We start from the raw sequence: 11897 nt of genomic DNA on the forward strand, positions 1-11897 counted from the left end.
TAAAGAATATAGTTTATGTTTAAGTTTGAAGTATCCTGATTGATATGAGATATATAGATGGAACGTACTTTCTTTATCTATATTTCTTAAAAATTATTGCAATTCAATATTTACTATATATTTAAAAAAATCAAGAATTAAGAGCCAACAAAGCATGTTGGCATAGAATTTTGATTGCTATTATGTTTGAAGTGTTTTATATAGGTGCAATTATAATTGTATAAAAGCATATTTAGGTGTTAGAGATCTCTTATTGACTTTATGAAGCAATATATATATATATATATATATATATATATATATTATAAATATAATTTTTAATATGTAATAGCAACTTATATAATGCAAGTCAAGTTTTTTTTTTCTTATTGTATGATTTGGTCTTATAAATAGAGATTTTGTTGTACTACATACATCTTTCAACATGCCAATAGACTAGTACAAGAAATATAAGTTAGTTGTGTTATATGACCAATATTGCTAAATTGACTATCTACACCTTATACAATACATTCTAGGTTAGTGTCTTTTTTTTTTCTTTAGATTTTTTAGAAGTTATATCAGTTTTTTCTTGTATATAAAACCACCCAAACTTTCTATGGATTAAGAGCTTATGAAGAAAGAAGTAGATGAGTTATCCTAAAATATTTTAATTGTGTATTTTGTAGGTTTCAAATATGAAGAAGGAAGATTTAGAGTTTGACAGGATGACTTCGAAGTATTAGCAAGTGGATTTATCTTTCTTAGCAAAAATCTTTACTGAGCTTACTTCTATCTAAAAACAACTTGAGAAGAAGTCACTCATTAGATGTTATTCAATCTCTATACAAATCTAATATCAAGTTTTGCATGTTTTAATCTTAAAGATTAAAATTTTGATCATTAAGTCATTTAACTTCCAAACTGAAATTTTTATTTAAGTTCATTCAAGATCCTAACTTGGATTGTCTTAAAAGATCTTCTAAAAGACTTCTTTAGTATGGCATCACAATTTGTAGAAAAATAAGGATAAATCTCAAGGTTTATTCTTATTAATGATTTTTCTTACACATAGATCATCATATCAAAGGTTATTCAACTCTAGCAAAATAAATCCAAATATAAAACTACTTAGACTTAATATAAGAGAATGATTTAGTCACAATCTAATCATCTTATTATAACAATAAATTATTTACAAAAAGTTCAGGGTATATTCTTGATTCTTATTCAAAATACACATCTTGCTGATGTTGTAGATTCTAGTAGTTTTACATCTATTAGACATAAGACAAGGAAGAATAAGAAATGATTGTTAAAATAATAGCAAAGAATTAACTTAGATCTTTTCTATCAAGACTCTCTCAGATTCGACTTATCATATATAACATTCAAAGAAGCACATGAGAATTTTATTTAATCTCATAGTGATCATTTTGAAATCATTCAAAAGATGGTTGTTTTATAGAAGATACAATAAATAATAAAAATTATAATAAATTCTAATGCATTGTCTCAATCCCTCCTATTTAAGAACACTTCAACACAAGAAACCAATATAAGAGAAATGTATTATGATACATTAATGCCGTAAGCTAACTAAGAAATAAAAGTCATAATGTTCTACCACCAAAAGACAATGTTGGAGAAGAGTGTTGCTTTGCACCATTGTTACAATTGTAATTACAAACTTGCCAAAATAAAATATTAACAAAGTAATTTTTAATACTTTAATGGTAGCATGAGGTTGTCTTAAGTCATTTCATTGCACAATTGATTTCAAGGTGTTTCCAAATCTACATAGGAGTTTTATTCAAACCTAGTTCAAGAATGCATGATGTGAAATATGGAAAAAATTACAAGGTGAATAATAATGCATAATAATATTTTATTAGAAAGAAAAAAAAATTACAACATTAAAGTGACTAAAGATCTTAAAACATATAAATCTAAGAAATTTGAAATAATTTCTATATAGCTTTTTGCCAAACAATATAATTTCCATGAAATTTTGTGGTCTTACATTATTATAGTTGATATAGCCATAAATATAAATCAAAGTGATCAAAGAACTTTGCAATTTGAAGCCTTGATAAGAGCTTAGATAGCAATGAGATCTTAACTTGATATAGCAGAATGCCTTCAACTTGGTTCTTTAAATCTACATTAAACAATAGACCAATAGATCCATCTACTAAAGATGATCCAAAAATGGATGATCTTCTATTCATATTATTATATTCTAAATTTAGATTTTTTAAAATTAAATTTCTATCATAAAAAATATTATAATGTATAATATTATGGCTTGTTTCATTACTTGATGCTCTATTTTTAACAAAGAAATTATCTATGCCTACGTAGGCCAATGAGAATTGGATTACTAAGGCTCTTTAATTTTGAGCTGATATAGAAATATTCACATTTGGATATATCCTTGGAGACAATAATACTTATATCTCTAAAATTTATAGATATAAAACTACAAGGGCTTGCAATCATGTTAGATCTCATAGCTATAAGAATACCTTTCTAAATAGACCAAGAAGAACTCACTAATAAGATCCAAGTTATAGAGCTTAATATTACTCAAGCATCTTTTTTAGCTATGTTTTTGTCTAATAATTTACTTTCACATCAATCTTATGATGGCCTTCTTTCAACTTTATAGTTTTAAAAAACCTTGTTTTTATCTCCTACAACAAATTAAATGGCTAATAATGAAAATAAAATAAATAGATAAAATAAATATAACTTCTATAGAAAAGACATAGGGCTTTATCTTATTAATTATAATAAAATAAATAGATCAAGTTTTTATTTCTATAAGTATATAAACTTCTATATTATTTATTCAATCATAAATAATATTAATTATTAATCTTCTATAGAAAATAAAAATATGGCCTATATAAGAGATCTTTTTCTTTGAAGCTTCTTTGTAATGAAAAAATGTTGAATAAGCACTTATTCATCTTAAGAGTAAGAATATGCTACATCTTTAAAAAGTTAATTATTAAATAAAAAATTACAAGATGAACTTTCTTTCCTTAAAATTGTATGAAGTTGAAAATCATCTCTTATAACTTTTTTTGATTAAATGATCCACTTAAAGTTTTCAAATTGAGAAGTTATATTCAAAGATTTTTTCCAAAATTCAATATTTTTTTGCTCAAAGAACACAATCTATGTTATACAAGAGCTTAAGATCTAAACAATACTTTATGGTCTAATATTGTCTTTTTCATCTTAGAGGATGTCATAAATTATGTTAATAATTCTAATAGAGCTACATTGAGAGAAATATGTATATTTGTATTTCTATCAATAAAAAAATTAGTAAATAATATCAGATCTTTTATGCATATCAAAGTATTTTTGATTATTCTAAAAAATATTTTAAGAGACTCTATTGGTATTGTAAACATATATGCTTCTAATAAATAGAATAAAAAAATTCAAGTGTAGCTTAATAAAGCAAAGATTCTTTCTACTAATATTTTTTATATTTTTAGTTGAGATTAGAACATGGTAGCATGTGCCTATGACATGTCTTTTTTATGGAATTGATTATCATCTTCCTATAAAGTAAATTCTTTATAATTACTAAAATTTCATATTTTTTAATTGACTTCTTTAAAAAATAAATTATAAAAAGATCAAATTTAAAAATATTAAATTTAAAAAATAGTATAAAATCTTATTATCTTTTAATTAAATTTATTCTTAAATTCAAAAAAATTTAATCTATATAATCTAACTTTAAGATGAATATATTATATTTTAATGTATTATATATATATATATATATATATATATATTTATACCAATAATCATATAAATAATATAAATAGGTAGAAATAAGTAAAAATAGATAAATTTAATAATATATTATAAGAATGCTTTTTAGAAGCTTTATAGATATAACTTCATGTCACGGCCATAATCATGTAAGCTAATAATTACATATAGAAATAGGTAGAAGTAAGTAAAAGTAGATAAAAGTAAGTTAATTCTATAATATTTAATATAAAAGCTTCCTAGAAACTTCCTAGACGCTGCTTTGACTTCATAGGTGTCTTTAATTGACTTTTTGGATTAGAAACGTGGTCAACAAGTTGGCCATGTGCCACACATGTTGTTAGCTTGAAGATCAAGCTAACTATGTGGCCCACACGTAGAAAAACTTGCCTTGTAAGTCAAGGCATGTGTCTTACAAAGTCAACACATATTGGAGGTCCTATAGAACGTCGCCACGTAGCCCCTAGTTAGATAGTATATATAGAGACAAGAGTGAAGGCTTCTTCACTCTTGTCAACTCCTTTCTTGCTTCTAGTCTAGTTTCAAGGGTCTCTAGTTTTCTTGTCTTTTGGCAATAGCCATTCTAGTTTCTCTTTTCAATATACATACTTATTATTCATATTTTGTTACTTTTCTTTGAGTGAAGGCTTACTTGTCTGAACTGTTTTTTCATCGAGTTCTTGTCCTTGACACTTTATCTTTATATGTGTTTGATAGGTTGAAAATTTGGCCAACAAATTGGACATGTGGTACATACATAAAAAACTTGTCTTGCAAAATAGACATTGTCTTACAAGTAAGACATATATTGGAGGTCTTATAGAATGTTGCTATATAGCTCCTAGTTAGATAGTATATATAAAAGCAAGAGCAAGGCCTTCTTCACTCTTCTCAATTTCTTTCTTTTTTTTGATTTAGTTATAAGAATTTCTAGTTTTTTAATCTTTAATAATATTTATTTCAATTCTTTTTGAATATATTTATATTTTTTAAAAAAAATGTATCACTTATTTATTTACATTCTTAAAGTCTTTATTTTGTAATACAATGACTTTCAAATCTTGCTATATGTCAATAATATCTAAATTCAATATATACTACGAAAATTCTTTATAAGTGGAATGAAAAAATTCATATGCTTCTATAAATATTTTTATATAAAATAATTCTTTCTAAGCTTATAATATTCTATTGAAATTCAAGGTCAATTATAACATGCATATTCAAACCTTCAAGCTTATTTTTAAGGTTTTTATGTATAATCATAGTTTAAAAAGATTAAATTTAAGTCAATTAATTAGAACATTAAAAATAAAAAGATCACAAAATTAAAATATAATTTAAACAGAGATAATTTAGTAATATCAAAGCAACAAATCCTTTAAAGATGCTAAGATTAAACATCAAAGACACATTAACAAAAAACTAACAAATTCTTAGGATATATTATAATGAGAGCTTGTCAAGGACATGAATCTCAATTAAATAAAAACTCAATAAACTCTTGTATTACTCAAAAAGAAAATATATTCATTCAAAATTAATATTATATTTAAATTAGAATGTTTATTATTAAAGACAAGAAGAAAAAGTCTTAAAACAAGACTAAAGATTAGAAAGGCAGTAATAAAAGTGAAGAGGGCTTCACTCTTGCCTCCATATATATTATCTAACTAAGAGCTATTTGGAAATATTCTACAAAATCTCTGACTTATATCCAACTTGCTTAATATGTGTCTAACTTATAAGACAAGTTTCTTATATGTATATTATATGGTTAGCTTGTACAACAAATTATTAATATATCTAACATGAAGCTAACTTATTGGCCAAGTTTTTAACCTATCAATTAACTATAAATATGTATAAAAACAAATATGCTTCTATAAAGCTTCAAAAAAGCATTGCCATAAGATAATATCAAATCTATCTATATTTATCTCTTACTTAATATTAAATAAGTAAATATATCCCTGATACTATCTTCTCTTTCCTTCCCTCTCCTCTTCTTCTATCTTTTCTAGAAACAAGTTTCATAAGAAATGTCAATTATATTTTTAAAAAGTCCAAGATGCAATAACTTTTGTTTGTCACATATGCTGATCTTTGTTTTTTTTAAAAGTGGTTGATAAGTCCTCTCAACAATTGATAGTATCTCATATTATGACAAGAAGTCCATCCTAATATTTGATCATTGTTGACACTTTTGGAACGCCTTTCAAATAAAATATTTGGAATACCATTTAGGGTGGTTTTTACCTCCAATAATATCATCTAGCATTGGAAGTTTCTTTTAAGGTTGTGATACTAAATACATTATATTTTACTATCTATTCAAGGAAGTATATGTTATTATTAAGCATTTCCATTTCTATTACATTCTCTTTAAGGTTGTGATATCTAATATAATATCTTTGAACAATCTATTATAGTGTGGGTGATATCCAATATAATATCTTTGGACAATCTATGATAGTGTGGGTGATATCCAATATAATATCTTTGAACAATCTAAGATAGCAATATTATTAAGAAAAAAAACTTAGTTTTTTCTTTACTTGTCATAAACTTTATACATGGTACAAAATATATCATCTTGGTAATATAATCTACTATTATAAATATAAAATCATAAAAAATTGAAATTAAAAGATCCATGATAAAATTTATAGAAATAAAAAAACTATGATTGTTTTGAAATAGATAATGGTTGAAGAAGTCTCTAAGATCAGTAATGAGGAGTTTTTAATCTTCAATAAACATCATACAATTATAAAAATTCTTTAATTGCCTTTTATATTTAAAGTTATCAAAAATCTCTAAACATTAATTCTAAAGTCTTATTATATTCAAAATATCCAACTATTTAGAAGTTGTGACAAACTTAAAGAATACATAATTATGCTTTATCTTCTAGAATATATAACAAATCCTCAAAATAGAGTAGATTATTTTTAAATTTGAACTTTGAAGTATCATGATAATTAAAAAATATATATTTTTTATATTATAAAAAAGAAGATTAGATGACACATTTCATTATTTTTTTTTGAAAAAGTTTGAATGGATAGTCAATATTGATTTCATTACTAAAAGATAAAATTACTTAAGCTTTAAGAAAATAATTTTTTATTGATTAAAAGTTGCATTTTTTTTTTCTTTTAGTATAAGATAAGAATGTCTAAAAAGATATTTGATAAACTTTATTATTTTTTAGTCAATAAGTAATCTTTAAATCAAATCTTAATAAATACATGCTCCAATGGGCTTAGTAATAATTCATAGCATGTGCTAATATGAAATAGTTAAGATTCTTGTGATCCATATATACAATGATTGGATTAGAAGTGCCTTTTAAATAATGACTCTATTCTTAAAATGAATCTATAATTTTAAAATTTTCTTTTTTTGTGGATCATATAGTTAATTTTAATTACTAAAAATTTCTTTAAATAAAAAACTATTAAATAGAGTTTGTTATCTGCTCCCATTAGTAATAATATTGTACCAAAGGTAAAATCTAATGCATTTATTTTCATAAAAAAATACCTTAGAGAAGTTGATGTAATATAAGATTGGTACAAAATTAAATATTGTCTTCAAAGCTTCAAACAATGGTTTAGTTTTTTTAGTCCACTCAAGTTTATATTAAAAAGCCAAACATGTAAATAGAGTTACAACTTGAAAGAAGTTTTTAATGAAGATTTGATAATAACTGACAAACTTCAAAAAATATTATACATTTCTAATTTTTTTTGAAAACTTTGAATCTATGATAGTTTGAACCTTTTTAAAATCCATCAAAAGAATATTATTTAAAATGATGTATCTTAAAAAGTCAACTTGAATAATATGAAATATACACTTTTTTATCTTAGAATATAATCCTATATTTTTAATTTTTTATAATATATGACAAATATAAAATTTATGCTCTTTTATATTCTTAAAATAGATTAAAATATTATTTAGATAACATACAAAAATAGCATCAAGAAAGTCACAAAAATAATTATTTATTAGATATTAAATAGCAATTAGTCCATTAGTGAGTCCAAAAGACATGAAATTATATTTGAAATGTCTATGTCATTTTTTAAATATAATATTTTATTTCTTTTTTTGATGTAGATTGAATTGTATTTTTTTCATAGATCTATCTTTTTATTAATTTTTTCTTAATTGAATTAATCAAAAACTCCTAAAATCAAAGATAAAAGATATACATCTTTAATAGTGATCTTATTGAATCATTGATAGTCCACGCATATTTATAAAGATCTATCTTTTTTTTTCACAAATAAGATAAGAATTCATGTTGGAGATTTAAAATGGCATATAAAATTCTCAATCTAATTCTTATTAATGTATTCTTTAAGTGTAGCCAACTTATTTTGTAATAACTTATAAATTGATCAAAATGGCGATTGAATTCTTTCTTAAAGTTCAATTGAACAATCATATGGATAATGCTCTAAACGAATATTTAGATTTTTTTTCTCAAAAAGATCTTAATAATCTTACTTCTAGCTTGCAATGTCACTTAAAGTCTTTCCACTATTAGAAATAGATGCAGTATATATGGCAAAAGATGACATTTTTTTTATATCATGTATGAAAGCTCTTATACCTACTAGTGAATATTTGGTTGTATTAAATTTGTGGATTTTAATATGACTAAATTTTTTTTGAAATAATCCATAAAAAAAATTAAAATTATAAGATATTTAGTCTATTTTAGGATTATACTTCTCTAACCATGGTAATTCTAAAATAACTAGATTGAAAGAAGATTTAATAAAAATAAATATTACTAAGCTATTATGTTGTTATATTTAAAGAAATAGTTTTATGGATAATATATCTAAAAGATAACAAACAACCATTTATGATTTCTTCATGTATATGTAATTTTTCTTAACTAAAATTATTTCTTATTTTTTAACAAAGTTTTCACTTATAAAATAAGGTGAGGTTCTTGAATCTAACAAGATTAAGATTTTGTAGTTTTTTGGTCCTAAAAAAACTTCTATTATAAAGTAAAGTAAAATATTTGAGGAGAGAAGAAAAAATTTATTAAGTGTTGCATTAAATATTAGTTGCATAATCTCTATTGTAGCTAAAGAAGCATAATTCTAAAGTATGAAGAGTATGGTTTTATAATATATCATCTTCTTTTGCAACCATGCTCCTTATTTTGTGACTATCTTGTTTCTTTGGGTAATGTTAAGTAATGTGCTTAGATTATTCCAAAATATAAGCATAAACCTTCTTAATGATGTTAAATCTTTTCTTGCTTAATAAGAGGTTTAAAACATATTGTGTCAATTTATGTAGGTTTTGGCCTTGATTTATAAGCTTTGAAATATTTAAAAGTTGTTGCCATGACTTAAGTTGTACTTCTCCAACAAAACCTTTATTTTTGATATCTTTCAAAGAATTGATTATGATGGCTTGAACAATAAATTATTCCAATGAGTCTTTTCTTGGCATCATCAACAAAGAATCTTTGCTATTATCTTTTAATCCATACCAAAGCTGATTAATAAAGGCTTTATGATTCATATCCATATCACAAGCAAGGTTTTGGAATTTTGCAGCATATATGGTAGCTGAATGTGATTTTTATTGTAAATATACAAATTAGGTCTTTGTTATCATTTCTTGATCACTTTCTCTAAATGTGACTATAAACACTTCTAAGAATGAATTCACATTATAAAAGAGTTGTAAAATCTTTTTGATCAAAGTTATAAATTAAAAAAGAGTATTCTTAAATAGAGGCATATTTATGAATCTAACTTGAATAAATCCATCTAAGTATTGAAAAGGATGTAATTTTATATAGAGCTTTAATTGTTGTAAAAATCCTTGAAACTTTGATCTTTTTCCATTGAACTTATCCAACATACTTATCCTTGTCTTTTACATACTTCTATTATAAGACTTTTTGGATTCTCTAGTATACTTGATCTACTTGTCTCTCTCAATTGCATAATTTTTTGGTATAGACTTTAAACTTTATTATTGATTTTTTACATAGACATAGAAATAGTATTTTTATAGTTCACATTAGAAATACATGAGATTTCTACTCTTAGAATATTAATAAGCTTGTGAAAATTTGCAATAGTTACAAATATATTTTTATTTTTACCAAAAATAGCATCCAAAATTTTTTCTTCTATAAAAAAATTGAAAAAAATCTATAAGTCAAATTAAAGAATGGTAGTTTGTAACTTCTAATATCAAAGAAAAATTTCTAAAAATAAAATAGTCTACTTTCTTAGAAAAATCAGAATTAGATAATTAAAATATTAACTTTAAAGATTGATAATTTGCAACCTTCAAAATACATCAATAAAAGTTAAATAATTTACTAATTTTTAAATAAAAAAAATATTAAATTTGAAATATTATCAAACTATCAAAAAAATTAATTTAAAATAAATAAAAATCCAATACATTCTTGTATCATTTGAAAAGAATAGATATTTATTCAAAGTTAATATAGTATTAAAATTGAAAGGCTATTGTCAAAGATAAGAAGACTAAAAAGTCTTGAAAATAAGACTAAGAATTAAAAAGGCATTGAAAAAAAATAAAGAAAGCTTCACTCTTATCTTCTTATATACTATTTAACTGGGAGTTATTTGGCAACGTTCTACAAGACCTCCAACATGTATCTAACTTACAAGACAAGTTTCTTATATGTGCATTACATAGTTAGCTTGTACCATAAGCTATTGATACATACAACATGATGCTAATTTGTTAGCCAAGTTTCTAACCTATCAATCAACTATAAACATGTATTAAATCAAATATGCTTCTATAAAATTTCTAAGAAGCATTGCCACAAGATAATATCAAATCTACATATATTTATCTTCTATCTAATACTAAGTAAATGTATACATCCATGAAAAAGCCTCAGGAAAACTTATAGAAACAACATGTGAAATTTTAAAAAAAATATGACACTTATATTAGATGGAAATAAGATTGATTTTTTTAGCACATTATTTGCAACAGTTGTATTTCAATAGTTACTTAAGATTTAGAAAAAGATTACTTTTTATAAAGAATTATTAAAGGCTATATTATTTTCTTACATAAAAAAGATGTTAAATTAAGGTTGAAAAATTAGCAACCTATTATCTTACTCAAAACTATATATAAAACATATGCCAAAGTAATTCAAAAATATTCTTAATATATACTAATAGAAGTGATTCATCAAATTCAAACAATCTTCTTTTTCTTTCAATACATTTTAAGCAACATATTAATTACTCAAAAAATTATTAATTGATCCAAATTGATTTAATCAACATCTTTTTCTTTTAAAAAATTAATTTTTTTAAAGCCTTTGATAAATTCACTTGAAATTTCTTATTTTAAGCTATAGATATATTTAGATACAATTCCTAATTTTGTTACATGATTAAAATTAATTTTTAAGATAGAAGTACAATAGTAGGCTAATATGTCATGTTTACAAAATATTTCATAATTTATAGGAGGGTAAGACAAGGATGCTCCTTAGTTCTATATCTATTTATTCTTATTGATAAAAAAAAATTAATAAAGCCATTCTAAAAGCACTTTAAAGAAAACAAGCTTCATGGTATTAACATTCTTTAATGTATTGACCAACAAATAATATGTCAATACTTACAAGACTCTACTATTACAATTAAAAGGAGAATAGCATACATACTTTGATAAAGTTCATCAAATAATTCAATCTAGCCTTTAGTCTTCAAATTGATTAATCTAAATCTATAACTTATTATTAATTCCAAAAAATCAATAGATCCACTTGGATTAGTGATTTTTGATGGGCTTGTACTTCTCCCAATAACATTAATAAGCTCTTAGATACCTCTTTTGACTTATCTATATATTCACAAGACATCAACTAATTTTTTATTGACATGATGTCTTGTAAGCTTAATTATTAGTGATCCACAAAAATTAATGTAATTGATAGGATAATAATAGCAAATAATATTTTTTTTCCATTACTAGACTTCTTTCTAGCTATTTAAAATGGCTCTTTGAAAGCAATTTGGTAATTAAAATCCATGATTAAAATTTTCTTATGTGATAAC

This window comes from Physcomitrium patens, chromosome 10, assembly GCF_059467195.1.
Source record: "Physcomitrium patens ecotype Gransden chromosome 10, ASM5946719v1, whole genome shotgun sequence".
In the NCBI taxonomy this organism is placed as follows: Eukaryota; Viridiplantae; Streptophyta; class Bryopsida; order Funariales; family Funariaceae; genus Physcomitrium; species Physcomitrium patens.